A 16,105-nucleotide genomic window follows, 5' to 3' on the forward strand; every position below is an offset into this window, starting at 1 on the left:
AAAAATTGGTGTATCACCTCGCATCTCAAAATGGGACTGCTAAATGTTAGATCCCTTGCTCCAAAGGCAGTTGCAGTAAATGAATTAATCTCTGATCATAAACTAGATATTGGTTATTGGTTTATGTGAAACTTGGCTAAAGCCTAATGAATTCACTGCCTTAAATGAGGCCTCGCCTCCTGGTTATACTTGTGATCATATCCCTCATGCGTCCCGAAAAGGAGGGGGTGTTGCTAATATTTATGACAGTAAATATACATTTACTCTTAAACATATCACTGAGTTTCATTCTTTTGAAGTTTTACTCATGAAAGTTAACCAGGCCGATAAATCGTTTTACATAGCTACTATTTATAGGCCCCCGCGGGTCATACACAATGTTCCTCAATAAGTTTCCAGAATTCTTGTCTAACCTTGTAGTCATGGCAGATAGTATTCACATTTTGGCGATTTCAATATTCATATGGAAAAGTCCAATGATCCTCTTCAAAAAGCCTTTGAAGCCATAATTGACTCAATGGGTTTCATCCAACATGTCTCAGGTCCAAGACATTGCCACAATCACACCTTAAATTTAGTCCTGTCACAAGAAATAGATATTGTAGATCTAATAATTTCCCCCCAAAATCCTGGATTATCGGATCACTGTCTTATTACATTTACCGTTAAAACAAGAAATCCACTTGCTCCGCAAACAATGAGTTTCAAAAGCCGTACTATAAATTCTCGGACTACAAATAAATTCCTTGATATTCTTATAAGTTCGCTCATTCATGACAGAGTAAATAAATCTGTAAACAATAAAATCGATGATCTGAACTCAACACAGCAAAATACATTAGACACAGTTGCACCACTAAAAACTAAAGAAATACACAACAAGAAACTTGCTCCTTGGTACACCGACAATACTAGAGCACTTAAGCAAGCCTCCAGAAAATTGGAGCGAATGTGGCGCTCCACCAAGTTGGAAGTATTTAGACTAGCCTGGATAGACAGTACAGTACAATACCGAAAATCACTCACATCTGCTTGATCAGCTTATTTCTCCAACCTGATTGAGGTGAACAAAAACAATCAAAAATGTCTCTGATACAGTTGCAAAGTTAATAAAAAAGCAAAGCTTAGCAAGTGAAGTGGGTCTTCACTTTAGTTGTAATGAATACATTAACTACTTTGATGAAAAGATCATCACCATTAGAAAACAAATAACTGACTCCTCCTTAAATAGTTATGGTCCTCAAAATCTCAGTTGTCCTAAAAATGTCTTGAACCTCCCTGACCAGGTGTCAATGGGGACACTTACATTTTTTGATACCGTATCGCTCGACACATTTACTAAATTTGTAATGAGTTCTAAACCCACAAACTCTCAGCTAGACCCGATTCCAACAAAATTACTTAAGGAGCTATTTCCTGTGCTAGGTCAACCAATGCTGAACATAATAAATTGCTCCCTTTCCTCCGGATGTGTACCAAACTCACAAAAAACTGCGGAAATTAAGCCTCTTCTAAAAAAATCTAATCTGGATCCCGACATATTAAACAATTATAGGCCAATATCGAACCTCACGTTCCTCTCAAAAATCTTAGAAAAATGTGTTTCCCAACGACTGAATGCCTTCCTAAAGACAAATAACATTTATGAAATACTCCAGTCCGGTTTCAGATCCCATCATAGTACTGAGACTGCACTCGTGAAGGTAACAAATGACCTTCTAATGGCCTCTGACAAAGGTTCCGCATCCGTCCTGTTGCTTTTGACACTATTGATCACTCCCTTCTCTTAGAGAGACTGGAAACCCATATTGGGCTACGTGGACATGTTCTAGCCTGGTTTAAATCTTATTTATCTGAAAGATATCAGTTTGTTAGTGTGGATGGCATATCCTCTGACAAGTCAAAGGTATGCTTTGGTGTTCCTCAAGGCTCGGTTCTGGGCCCATTATTGTTCTCACTATATATGCTCCCTCTGGGCGATGTAATCCGAAATCACAATGACAAATTCCACTGTTACGCTGATGACACACAGTTATATATTTCAATGAAGCATAGAGAAGCCCCTAAATTAGCTACTTTGGAAGCATGCGTTTCAGATATTAGGAAGTGGATGACAGAGAATGTCTTGCTCTTAAACTCAAGAAAAACAGAAATGCTCGTTTTAGGACCCAAGAAACAAAGAGCGTTGTTAGCAGATCTCACTGTGAACCTCGACAGCTGCATGGTCGTATCCCAAAAAACTGTAAAAAACCTTGGTGTTACCCTTGACCCTGACATCTCCTTTGAAGAACATCTAAAATATGTCTCAAGAGTTGCTTCTTTTCATCTTCGAAACATTGCAAAAATTAGAAACTTTCTATCAAAACTGATGCAGAAAAATGTATTCATGCTTTCGTTACTTCTAGACTAGATTACTGCAATGCAATGTAAACAGTAATAAGCAAAAACACTACGTAGTGAACGCGGAGCCATTGTCAGTGAGACCTTTCTCAACGGTGCACAAGAACCCTAACCCAAGGCAAGGGTTATGTTGAAACCAAACCCAAGGCAAGATGGCTTGCTATTTTACAGGCCTGGGTAGGGCCAGAGCTTAGCTTTCGCTCCCAAGTGTGGGAAACATAGTTGCCACACCCAAAATGTGTTAAATGTTACATAATGCATAAAGTCTTCCTGTTGCTACCTCATTTTCTTTCTGTCCCTTCCCACTGCAAACATGTAAGCAGAGAATATTGCTTTCTAATACAACTTGTTTAAATAACAGGCAAATTGTATCTACCATGATGAGCAGAAATATTATGCTATAGGGGTGTAACAAAACGCAGAAGTCACTGTTTGGTATGATTTCAGTACAGTGGATAAAGACATGCAAAACATAACATTTCTTTTAAACTACTATGAAGATATTAACAGTGCCCCTTACCACTGTAGTTAAAGCACGCACTAGGTAGTATTGTTTCAGTAAAAAAACATACAGCATTATGCCGGTCAGAAAGCTGTTCCGCACCAATGCACGATAAAGAATTAAGTTCTGTATTATTAATAATAATATTAATAATAATATGAAAAATGTAATTACCTGTTCCAAAAAAAGCGCTAAATCAGAGTTGCTAACATTAGCTTAGGGTCCCTGGTTTCTAGCTATAGAGAGCTTGTCTAACTGGAGATGTCTGAGAGTTCTGCTTTTTGGCCTTTGGCTTGATTTGCTCATCGCTAGCTGCTTGCGGGCCATGCACACTTTGTTGTGTTTTTCAATGCTGGGAGTTCACGTTTACTAGCTTCTATAGCTAGCTAGTACCACTACATAGTAGTAGTATGATGTCAATCCACGCAGGTAGAATACACAATAGTTAGGATAATGAAAAATGTAATTGCTCTATAGGAGATATAACAGCTGCTGTAGCTACTAGCGTTGTAAAAACTGTCTATTTTGCTAACGTTTGTGTATTTGAGGATGACGTAGATTTATAATGCCAAATGAATGATTACATTTTCATCCAATTTGCTATAGGAAAGTTTGTACGGAAGGAACTGTTGTAAAGGGAACCAGCAAAGTGTACCAGACATGCCTTTTCTGATTGGCTGTTGCCCACCACCGGCAAGCAAAGTTACATGTTCTTGGCTACTTCAGTTGCTAAGTAAACAGATCCATCTCTGGGAAGAAACACGTTTAGAATATTAGTTTCACCCACAAAAAAGTAACGTGGGTGGTCAAAACTAGACTATATTCATTCGGAACTCAACATGTACTGAACAGTATGGAAACATGTACCGTTACATCCCCAGTGCATGCTTTTTGGGGAGTGTAGATCACAACCCCTTTCGCAGTAAAAGATGGGTTTTCACGATTCTCTTGTCTTTTCACTTGATGGAAAAGTCAGTTATCACCTATATTGATAGTTATTGTATCAATGTAATTCACGAATGACAAAAAAACTAACGTTGTTGTGCCATGAAATAGCGTTGGCAGTGTAAAGTTCATCTTCAGTCTCGCTAGCAATTGCTCAATTCTTATGACTGTTCCAATTAGTAAGTAGATACTAGTTGGCCTGTTACTGGCTAATAAGCTGTTAAAACGTCCAGTGGCAAAAGCCATACAAAATGTAAGTCAGTTTAACACAATTCAAACGTAGCATGATGTTAATGCGTGTCAAAATTATTTAATGTCGAGATGCAATTTCATGACAAGGTAGTATGTCCCAATCGGTCCCTACAGTAATCGCTTTCTAATTTATTGCATTGAATGTAGCAAGCAAGTTACATACATCAAAGCAATTCAATGTGCTTTACAAAGAAAAAATATAAATATACAATAGCATTAAAACATTGAATAAGAAAATAGAAATATTAAAAACATATGAAGCTATAAATGCTGTAAGGCTAAAAAGTGTGGTTACGTTTAAACATTTAAACCTATCAAAAGGTCTGAAAACCTCCTATCAAAAAAGTGTATCCACCCTGTTATGTTGGTTTGGATGTTAGCTGTAGGGAACTAGTTTGGACAACCTTGGAGTTTCGACTAATTGGTTTAACAATGCAGAACACTCGGCACACACATAGCTTAGTAGTGGTTAAAGACAGCCTGTCACATTGGAGGCCCCAGTTTGAATCCAGCGAGGGCAACAACATTAATTTTATCTAATCACAGGCCAGCCAAACTTGCCTGGTTGCTTTTCTTGTTTTTACCCACTCATAGTTTAAATAATTTGCAAAATATATTACATACATACATACATACATCTTCTTCTTCATCCGGGGCCGGGTCGCAGGGGCAGCAGTCTAAGCAGAGATGCCCAGACTTCCCTCTCCCCAGACACTTCCTCCAGCTCTTCCGGGGGGACACCGAGGCGTTCCCAGGCCAGCCGGGAGACATAGTCCCTCCAGCGTGTCCTAGGTCTTCCCCGGGGTCTCCTCCCGTTGGGAGTTCCCAGGAAGGCCTTCCGGAGGCATCCGAAACAGATGCCCAAGCCACCTCAGCTGACCCCTCTCGATGTGGAGGAGCAGCGGCTCTACTCTGAGCTCCTCCCGGGTGACCGAGCTTCTCACCCTATCTCTAAGGGATCACCCAGCCACCCTGCGGAGAAAGCTCTTTCGGGCGCCTGTATCCGGGATCTTGTCCTTTCGGTCATGACCCAAAGCTCATGACCATAGGTGAGAGTAGGAACGTAGATTGACCGGTAAATCGAGAGCTTTGCCTTGCGGCTCAGCTCTTTCTTCACCACAACAGACCGATACATCGACCGCATTACTGCAGAAGCTGCACCGATCCGTCTGTCAATCTCCCATTCCATCCTTCCCTCAATCGTGAACAAGACCCCTAGATACTTAAACTCCTCCACTTGAGGCAGGCACTCTCCACCAACCTGAAGTGGGCAAACCACCCTTTTCCGAAGGTCCTGGTTTGAAGGGGCCAACACGACAACATCATCCGCAAAGAGCAGAGAAATCGTGTGGTCCCCAAAACCTGACACCCTCCGGCCCCTGGCGGCGCCTAGAAATTCTGTCCATAAAAATTACGAACAGAACCGGCGACAAAGGGCAGCCCTGCCGGAGTCCAAAATGCACTGGGAACAAGTCTGACTTACTGCCGGCAATGCGGACAATCTCCTGCTTCGGTCGTATAGGGACCTGACAGCCCTTAGCAAAAGACCCAGGACCCCATATTCCCGAAGCACCCTCCACAGGATGCCGCGAGGGACACAGTCGAATGCCTTCTCCAAATCCACAAAACACATGTGGACTGGCTGGGAAAACTCCCATGAACCCTCCAGCACCCCGTAGAGGGTATAGAGCTGGTCCAGTGTTCTACGGCCCGGACGAAAACCACACTGTTCCTCCTGAATCCGAGGTTCTACTATCGGCCGTATTCTCCTCTCCAGTACCCTGGCATAGACTCATAGTTTAAATAATTAGCAAAATATATGATATTACAAAAGAATAACTTTCCTCTGTCTATATGTTTATATATGTTGTTCTTCATACTAATGTTGGGTTTTTGAGCTGTGGCCCAATTCACTTCCTTTAACACATCCCAGAATTACCTATAATGTACCTCAAGGTCTATAGACAACGTATGGGTAATATGGGTAGCTAGTTTGGAGGAAGTCTTTTGTGTAGAGTGCCTTGCTCGAGTACAGGGACAGATGTTTAAACTTGGTTGTTTTGGAATTCTAGCAACCATTCGTTATGTTTAATATGAAGTTGATTGTGGTAAACTGCCTCACTCATTAAAAGCCAGGGTTATGTTAATAAAAGCACACGTCATTGTTATTAAAAGCATACTCCAGGATTGTTATTAAAAGGATTACTTTTAATAACATAAATGTTTGTTGAAAACATTACTTCAGTGTTAAGATATTTAAAGGATTACTTCAGTGTTCTGAAAGATTTAGTAGCGTGGATGAATAGGGTTTAGAGGACTGGGTTTGTTTTATATCTATTTATCTGAAAGCTGGTCCTTGAGGCAAGGGGCTGACACTCTTTTTGGGCTGCCCAAAATTACCCCACCTGACCAAACATATGGCTTTTGTCAATAAATATTAAACGAACTGAGCGTTACTGCAGTAACTGACCCCAGCATTCTATAAAGCTCTTATCTAGATCAGCATTGGGCTGGAACCACAGAAGCAGAAGGCAAGTTCAGGGTTTAGAGCTGATTGTGTTGCTCCTTTGTCTTCTGTCAGCAGATTAATGCGGAGAATGCAGGTCAAGCAGCAGTATAACTCGATTAAAGGAGGAAATTGTGTAAACTCATTACACACAATGGGTGTTATCAACTCTGTTTATGTGTTTGAAGGGGTCTATAATTTCAAAAACTATTGTTTGAAGGGGTCATCATCTTCAAATGAAGTATTGCCATTTTGGATTGTCCACCCGCTTAATAGAAATCTTACTTGCATTGTCTGAAATAGGATTTTAATTAATGACAGTTGTTTGTTTTTGAACCGACTCCCCTTCTGTCTCTCCATCCAGACGTTATGAGGTAGGATGTGTTCATAGTCAAACTAGATTCGGGGTTGGAATGTTTTCATAGGCTAGATTTAGGATTAGGATGTTATGATAGGCTGGACTTGGTGTTACGATGTTTTCCTTGTCTGTCCTGGGTTTAGGGTTAGGATGTTTAGTCAGGCTAGGTGTGGGGTTAGGATGTTTAGTTAGGTTAGGTGTGGGGAGTTGTGGAAATTGTAACATGGAAAGGCAGAGAGATTGTTTTTCTTTTTTAAACAATTAAAGCTTTGTTATAGATTTTCAAATCTGGTGCAGTTATAAACACTCTTAGCAGAGTCAGGTCAAAATCTCTCATTCCAAGGTTGCGCACAGACCTGTATACATTCAGTACAGCCGAATGAGTTCAGGCCATACACTTAGTAAAGTCATTATACTTAAGCCTGTGTACACTTAGTAAAGGTTGTTATACTCGGGCCTGTATACACCTAGTAAAGGTTGTTATACTCGGGCCTGTATACACTTAGTAAAGGTCATTATACACAGGCCTGTATACACTTGGTAAAGGTCGTTATACTCGGTCCTGTATACGCTTAGTAAAGGTCATTATACTCAGGCCTGTATACACCCAATGAGGTCAGGTGTGTATACACTCAGTACAGCCCATTGAGGTCAAATATCAAATCATTCAGTAAAGTATTTTAAACCTCTTCAAAATCACATCCTTCAAGATGGAAGGAACTGCTTCAACTTTGTTGTTGTGTTGGAAAGGAGCTAACCAACAGCCCACACCAGGAGCATCAGTTCTTCATTGTCTTCTGACTCACTCAAAGACCCCAGAAGCCCAAGCATAAAGGGTTAATTTTTGTTACTGGTGGATTGATGACTGTTCCTCAATGTCCATACTACCACTGTGTTAAGTAAAACTTTATTCTCATAGCATTTAGGAAGCAGTTCCTAATACATTGTAATGTCTCATGAAAACTGGTTTAGCAAAATCTGATTATCAAAATCTGCTCTGCCTTCTTTTTTGTTGGATAACCAGTCGTGCCACCCCCGGATGTACTGTATTTCTCTGGAATTATGGATTAGGGTTAACCCATGACTTTACAGTGATAGAGATTTAGGGTTGGTGGGCTTTTGATTTATAGTTAGGGTGAGTAATGTTTGGGTTTGGGTGGGACTAATGTTTTCTGTTGCTTGCCTTTCCGGTCACAGAGCTTTCAAATGGAGTCTGTTGGTTTCCTGTCAGGTCACGCCGGTGTGTGGTGCTACAGAAAGAGACTGGACTACTTTGGCTCCATTCAGTTCTGCGTGGCTCTGGAGCTTCTGGCTGGAGCGCAGGCTGGTTTGCCCATTAGACTGGACACTCTAACTGCTGGTATATCTATAGACTAGTAAATTAGTCTGTAGGCAGGCCAGTATGTTAGTCTCTAGGCTGATGGGTGTTAAGTTAGTTGACAGAAAAGAGGTATCTTGTGAAAGTAAAACAGGATAAAGAGATTACTTCTATTTGCCTGAATTTGGCCTAATCTGGATAAAGGCAAGTCGCGTGGAAAGGCTAAGTACAATACCAAATCAGTTCTAAGTTTGTCTTTGAAAAGGCATGACTTAGAATCTTTTTTTCTTAATATAAGTTCAAAATATTACGATCTCTCCACCATGATAAAGACAACTTATACGTTTAGCCATAAAGGACCCCATCATTTAAACCATACAGGACTTTTAGTTTAGCCAAATAAGACAGCAGATATCTTAGCAGTTAAAATATCTGACCAGTGACAGATAGTTTACCAGATCAAATGATTGGATAGTGTTCTATAGCGTGGTTAATGGTATATTATAATTATTGGGTAATGTACTCTAGCAGGGTTAATGGTCAGTCAATCAATCAAATTTATTTTTAAAGCCCTTTTTACATAAGCAGTTGTCACAAAGTGCTTTTACAAAACACCCAGCCTCAAACTCCAAGGATCAAGACACAGTGTCTGACACTAACCCCCGGGCACAATAATATAGCAGCGTAAAACCTTGGGGCTGAGATGGAGGTCCAATGACACTGTGGCCCTATCCAGGGGAGGCCCCAGCCAGGGCCCAACAAGCAGGGAGTCAATCCCCCCACACTGCCAAGCATCAACCAAAGGGACACCAACTAACCGCAACCACCATAACATGGTTAATGGTATATTATAATTTTTGGATAGTATTTTAATATATATATTTTTTTTTACCAAACCGCATAAGCAGAGCGGGCCAAGAAGAGCAAATGTCTGTTTGAGTGAATGACTGACTGTCTGACTACTCTTTGTAAAATAGTGTTGTGGTTAAAGACGCAGACTTCCATGCAGGGGACCGGTATTGGAGCCTCGCCGCAGTCCAAATCTTTTAGCAATCATAATGCAAGTTCTGGTGCTATCAGAGAAATAACCTCTGTGTAAATGTAACAATCTGCAGATAGATAATGCCAGTTCTTGTGCTGTTGTTTAGACATCGATGCAGGGTACTATCTCACAAAAGGACTGACAAGTTTAAGTACTGGAGCGTGAGGATTGAGATACCGGGGTGGTTCAGTAAACAGTTATGGTAACTGTAATTCATTGAGGATTAATATAAAAAGCATGTTCAGACATGGCATAAATGGGATTATGACATTCTTTGCTGGCTTCCTGTTTTTCACGAACTGCATTGTGGGATTGTTGACGTGCTGTACTCTGCTTGCTGTTACCTACCTGGCTACCTGCCAAACTTTTTCGAATTTACTCGATATAAACTAATTGGTCAAAATTCTATTTTAGAGTTTTACCAACGCAATATTTATCTGTTTACCTCTTACCCAACTTTTCTACACTGGGACTCTTTTTGGACATAATTAACATAACTACTCACCCCTGAACACCAGAGGCTAAGTATCATTACAATGCCTTATCACTGTAATTGTTGTAGCAACAACACGGAGGAAAATGTTCGTCTTAAGTTAAAGATAGCAGAGTTAGAGGCCCGGCTTCTGACGCAAATGCCAGGCAAGGATAATGCTAGTGTAGAAATAGAAAAATCTGCGTCAGTGCCACCAGGTAGAAACAATAGTTTTGTTAGCCCCCCGGCACAGCTCCTGCAGCTGGGCAATAACTTTCTCTTGGTCACTGGGAAGAAATGCCGTCGACCAGTTAAACCTGAATCGTTGCTAAAACCAACTGAGACTTTGAACAGGTTTTCCCCACTGGAGTCGGAGTCAAGGCCCGAGCCGTCTTCGGAGGGGAATGATCGGCAGGCATGTTCTACCGGTGGCCTTGAAAAACTGATAACTTTAGTCATTGGCGATTCCATTACACGCTAGTGTTGTCAAAAATATCGATATTTCGATAAATATCGATACTGAAATTTCTGAACGGTACCAATACTAATTTCCCGAAGTATCGATACTAGCCGCGCTTTCACTTTCAATTCTCTCCAAAGGCGCGTTGACAACCACCACACGCGCACGCGCACTCGCACTCCCACTCGTCTCATTCGCTCTGGTTAGCAAAGGTGAAGTGAATGGAAAGATGGCGAGTGAAGCGCCCGTGCGACCGGCTTTGGTTGATAAGGAACACAGCAGGAGTGCTATCTGGAAATATTTTGCATATGAGGCAAATGAACATGGAAAGCCGAAGGACACAAGCAAGCCAATATGCAAGAGATGCTACAGAACAGTGCTAACAAAAGGCGCTAACACCACTAATATAGCAAAGCACTTGAGAGACCGACACCCGGATCTGTATAAAGAATTTCTCGAGGTTGGTATTATTATTATACATTACTGACACTCTATCCTCCAATTTGATACTGTTAAGAGCTTTGACACAATCTGTATTGTTAAAAGCACTATATAAATAAAGGTGACTTGACGACTTCATGTCGATCCAGTGAGCACTGTTTTCGCGTGTGATGCACGCACGTTTGCGTTTAAATCTGTTAATCAAATAACGTTAATGTATTAACCAGCTTTTATGACCGATGAGCAATGCATTTGTTACAGTATATTTTAATCTTTGATAACAGTAGGTATTAGGTAATAAAAATATAACGGATCATGTTAGCTCTGGTCCAATGAAAAAATATTAACAAATAGAACTTTGGATTTTAATCAGTACATGTATTAGTGAATGTTAGTTTAAATCAACTTTTAACTTTGATTAACAAATGTTTGGTAAGTATTTTTCATTGCTTATTCATGTTAACAAATATCTATTACCATTAACCTAAGTTCTTAGATTAGTTCATTCAGTTCATTTTAAAAGTGTGGTCTAAAAAAAAAAATGTTTATTAAAGTTTGGCATTCTCTTGTAGCACCAGAAAGAAGATGAGACTCGACCTGCAACAAAAACAACACAATCACAACCTACACTACCAGCTGTATTTGAACAGCAAAGAAAGTATGAAGCAAACTCAAATGAAGCCAAGAAGTTGAACAGGGCTGTAGCAGTGTACATCTGCATGGATCAGGTTCCTGTGTATATTGTTGAGAAACCTGGCTTCAAACAACTTCTTGAACATTTGAACAACAGGTATGCCCTTCCTTCACGCAACTTTTTCATGCACACTGAAATCCCAGCCCTATATAACGAAACAAAATAAATTGTCATGAACCATCTTGGAAGGAAAACCTTTTTTTCATGCACCACTGATCTGTGGACAAGCAGAGCCACTTCCACGTTCATGGCAGTAACTCTGCTATTTGTCACTGAAACCTGGGACATGCAGAGCTGGTGTTTGGGCTGTGTTGGGCTCAACACTGAGCACACTTCTTGGCATACTTTATTGGTTTTTGAATGTAATGCAATCTGAGAGGCTTTTGAACAAGTGCACTACCTCAGGACATTTTTGTTAATGTAAAATATATGTTCTAGACTTGTTATATTTAGCTTTAAATAAAAAAATAACCCCTTAATATTGTGGCAGTTTTTTTCTCTGTGGTATTGAAAATGGTATCGAATATCGATATTTTTCAAGGTATCGTATCGAAGCTAGAAATTCTAGTATCGTGACAACACTACTATGTAGCATAAAGCCCGAGATGAGTTAGGGTTAGGGTAACAACGGGATGGAGACATCAACCACTAGCTACTACCTCCCATGTAGCGTAAGGCCCAAGACAGAGACATTAACCCGCAAGGACACTGCCATGAAGTGTGACATTTGCAAGATATTTGTGGTAGTGAAGAAAGAGGATTTTATTGAAGGTTTTGTCTGATAAATGCTGGCAGACAAACCACTTGAAAGAACAGATTATCGAACTACTTTGAGAGTAGTTGTGCTATTTTAAAAAACAACAACCCAACACAAGAAGCATTCGAGACAACATTATTAACCGGACGGAGTGACTTTGGTGCCTTTCAGTTCCAAATGGTGGGCATCGGGGATGCATCCTGAGGACACTTCCAACACAGACGCGAATATGGAGCATTTTCCTCCTGTAGCACCTCCATCTTTTTCGGCTCGCTCCACTCACATTCTTCTAAGCCCATCCAGCCTCCTGATGACCAGCCTGCATTGGGGCCAACACAGACACAAGAGATAATTGTGGGTGACTCATCTGCGGGATGTGGAACTACTCCCAGCGGTTGGTCACTCATGGGTAAACTAAATTCCTGGAGCTCAGATATCTCATATAAAGAAGAAACTACAGTCCCTGCTGAAAACTACCAATGTGAGTACAAACATTACACACGTTGGCTCTAATGACACTGCAGCCCACCAGTCGGATTTTAAAAGAGGACTTCAAAGATCTTATCTGTGCAATACGAAGCTCAAAAAGAGACTTGTTGTTTCCGGGCCTCTTTCAAGCATGCAGCCAATATCTGGGTGATGAAGCGTTGTGAGGATATGTTTTATTGAAATGTTTTATACTTTTTGGATGAACCCTTCTCCTCTTTGCATCCCAACAGCAGAGGAGCCAAAGTATTATCGAGCAATATTCAGAACTGTTTATATAAATTACTATTTGAATTTGATCCATGTAAAGAAGTTTGTCCAACCACTCACCTCTCTGCCTTCAGTTCAACTTTAAGTCTAGGTGTCTCTAGGAATCAAACTATTGTGTCTAATGACAGACTTCAGAAACTACCTACACTTGTTGGTGTTAATGTAAATCATCTGGTGAACATAAGGTGTTCTACTGCTCAGAATAACTGCATGCAAGATGTTCAGGCAAAAATGACAATGTGAGATCAATCTCTAATAGGTTTCATTTGACATAATTTCATCAAGGAGCTTAACCTGGACTGTTTTCTAGTAACGGAGACTTGGATGACAGATGTTGATCCATGTTTATTCAATTCTCTGTCCTGTTGATTTTAAATCTATAAGCAAGCCTAGGGTTAATGACCATGGAGGAGGAATTGCTGTAGTTCACAAAATCCAGTTCAAATGCTGTCCCATCACCATGTCAGAATTCTACTGGAGGTGTTTGTTTTCTATTCAATGCCTTCAGGCAGTTTTATATGTTGTGGTATATCGCCCTCCAAAACCTTATTCCAACTTCATGCCCGAATTCTCTGAATTTCTTTCCTCCCTGGTGGTGAAACATGGCCATATCATTGTTGCAGGGGATTTAAATGTCTGTATTGATATCCCCTCAAATATAGCAGCCAACAACTTTAGAAATCTAACTGAATCATTTAACATGACAGTATGTCTCTGGTCAGAACCACAATCATGGCCACACATTGGATTTGGTTTTTAGTCTTGGTCTTACTCTCAATAATCTTGTAAAGGAAGATATTTTTGTGTCCTGCTTTTACCCCAAAAGGTAAAATCGTAATATTCGCTCTTGCATCATTAATTCACAGACAGCTTCAACATTTTCAGCAACGATTGGGTGGTGGAGAGGAACCAGGCGTAGGCAGAATAAAGTCGAGGTAGCCTTTTAATGGAAACAAACACAGAGTACAAAAAACAAATGTAATGAAAATAATGGGGGTGAACTTCAAACAGCAAAAACGGAAGCACTCACCAGTTACTTGTGACATACAGCGACGACACAACAACAATGATCGATTGGGGGTGGGCACCCATGACATTTCCTTTCATTGTTATGCAGATGATACACAGTTGAATTTGCTGGTTAAGCCAAATGACTTGAGCAAGTTGTGTTTTCTGCATAATTGCCTTGAAGATGTTACAAACTGGATGTCCAATAATTTTCTTCAGTTGCACACTGATAAAACCAAACCAAACTAGTCTAGCTTTTACCAACTTAGAAACTTTGCCCAAATAAGATTGGTTATATCTTTTGAGGACACTGAGAAAATTATACATGCTTTTATTTCATCTTTCCTAGACTACTGTAATGCTTTGTTTACATGCCTCAACATGTAAACAGAACTCAGCGTACAAGGACTAAATCAAGGTCTCATATCACCCCAGTGTTGGCTGCTCTACATTGGTTACCTGTGAATTTTAGAGTAGATTTATCACTTAAGATTCTACTTATCACTTTTAAGGCATTACATGATCTGGCCTGTTTACATTAGTGACATACTAAACCCATAACGAACAGTTAGTTAAGCCTCTCAAATCAGCAGAAAAAGGACTTCTGGCTGTTGCGGAGTCTAGACTGAAAACTAAAGGGAACCAGGCTTTGCTATACAAGCCCCTAGACTCTGGAACAGCCTACCACAGTATATCAGATGCATTCTTTTAAATCTTACCTAAAAACAAATTTTTATAACATGGCTTTCAGTAATATTTTATCATTCTGATTTTGTTTTCTGTTATATTACGTTTATTCTTTTAAATCCTGTACATTTTTGAAAATAATATACAGTATCTCACAAAAGTGAGTACACCCCTCACATTTTTGTAAATATTTGATTATTTCTGTTCGTGTTACAACACTGAAAATAAATTTTCCTACAATGTAAAGTAGTGAGTGTACAGCTTTTATAACAGTGTACATTTGCTGTCCCCTCAAAATAACACAACACACAGCCATTAATGTCTAAACTACTGGCAACAAAAGTGAGTAAACCCCTAAGTGAAAATTTCCAAATTGGGCCCAAAGTGTCAATATTTTGTATGGCCACCATCATTTTCCAGCACTGCCTTAACTCTCTTGGGCATGGAGTTCACCAGATCTTCACAGGTTGCCACTGGAGTCCTCTTTCACCCCTCCATGACGACATCACGGAGCTGGTGGATGTTAGAGACCTTGTGCTCCTCCACCTTCCGTTTGATGATACCCCACAGATGCTCAATTGGGTTTAGGTCTGGAGACATGCTTGGCCAGTCCATCACCTTTACCCTCAGCTTCTTTAGCAAGGCTGTGGTCGTCTTGGAGGTGTGTTTGGGGACGTTATCATGTTGGAATACTGCCCTGCGGCCCAGTCTCCGAAGGGAGGGGATCGTGCTCTGCTTCAGTAAGTCACAATACATGTTGGCATTCATGGTTCCCTCAGTGAACTGTAGCTCCCCAGTGCCGGCAGCACTCATGCAGACATACTCACTTAGGGCTGTGTGTTGTTGTTATTTTGAGGGGACAGCAAATTGACACTGTTATACAAGCTGTACACTCACTACTTTACTTTATAGCTAAGTGTCATTTCTTCAGTGTTGTCACATAAAAAGATATACTCAAATATTTACAAAAATGTGAGGGCTGTACTCACTTTTGTGAGATACTGTATTTGTTTTTATTTTTATTTATTATTTTAATGTATCTTTACTTTTATTGTGTGTAAACCACCATTTTTGTAATTGTACTTGAAAAGTGCCATACAATTAAAATAAAAGTTATTATTTTTATTATTATTATTGTTTATTATTATTATATCTAAGATTTTAGAAAAAATAGTGTCCCAACAATTGCTCTTGGTATTAGAAAATAACAAAATATTTGAGAAATTTAAATCAGATTTTCGGTAGTACCACAGCACTGAGACTGCCCTGCTTAGAGTTACGAATGACCTCTTGATGTCTGCTGATCATGGCATGTGCTCAGTCCTAGTACTCCTGGACCTTAGCGCCGCATTCGACACCATTGATTACAACATTCTGTAAAACAGACTGAGGCACTGGGTGGGGATTTCTGGTACAGCCTTAGAATGGTTTTCATTGTACCTGTCCAACAGGAGGATCTGCGTCTCTGTGAATGACTCTCTCTTCATTTTGTTCTGTTAAATATGGT

The 16,105-nt window shown here is 40.2% G+C and overlaps 1 protein-coding gene across 4 annotated transcripts in view; it reads left to right on the top strand.

Moving 5' to 3' along the window:
- reps2 (RALBP1 associated Eps domain containing 2) overlaps positions 1-16,105 on the top strand; it is a 62,729-nt gene that overhangs the window by 4,946 nt on the left and 41,678 nt on the right. For 2 of the 4 annotated variants that reach the window (XM_010868203.4, XM_034293691.1), the window contains exon 2: positions 12,319-12,628. The exons of the other annotated variants lie outside the window; for them this stretch is intronic. The gene's annotated coding sequence lies outside the window, so the exon portion shown is untranslated. The remainder of the gene's footprint in view (positions 1-12,318; positions 12,629-16,105) is intronic. 4 annotated transcript variants of the gene reach the window in all.

This window comes from Esox lucius, chromosome 8 (genome assembly GCF_011004845.1).
Source record: "Esox lucius isolate fEsoLuc1 chromosome 8, fEsoLuc1.pri, whole genome shotgun sequence".
NCBI classification, from domain to species: Eukaryota; Metazoa; Chordata; class Actinopteri; order Esociformes; family Esocidae; genus Esox; species Esox lucius.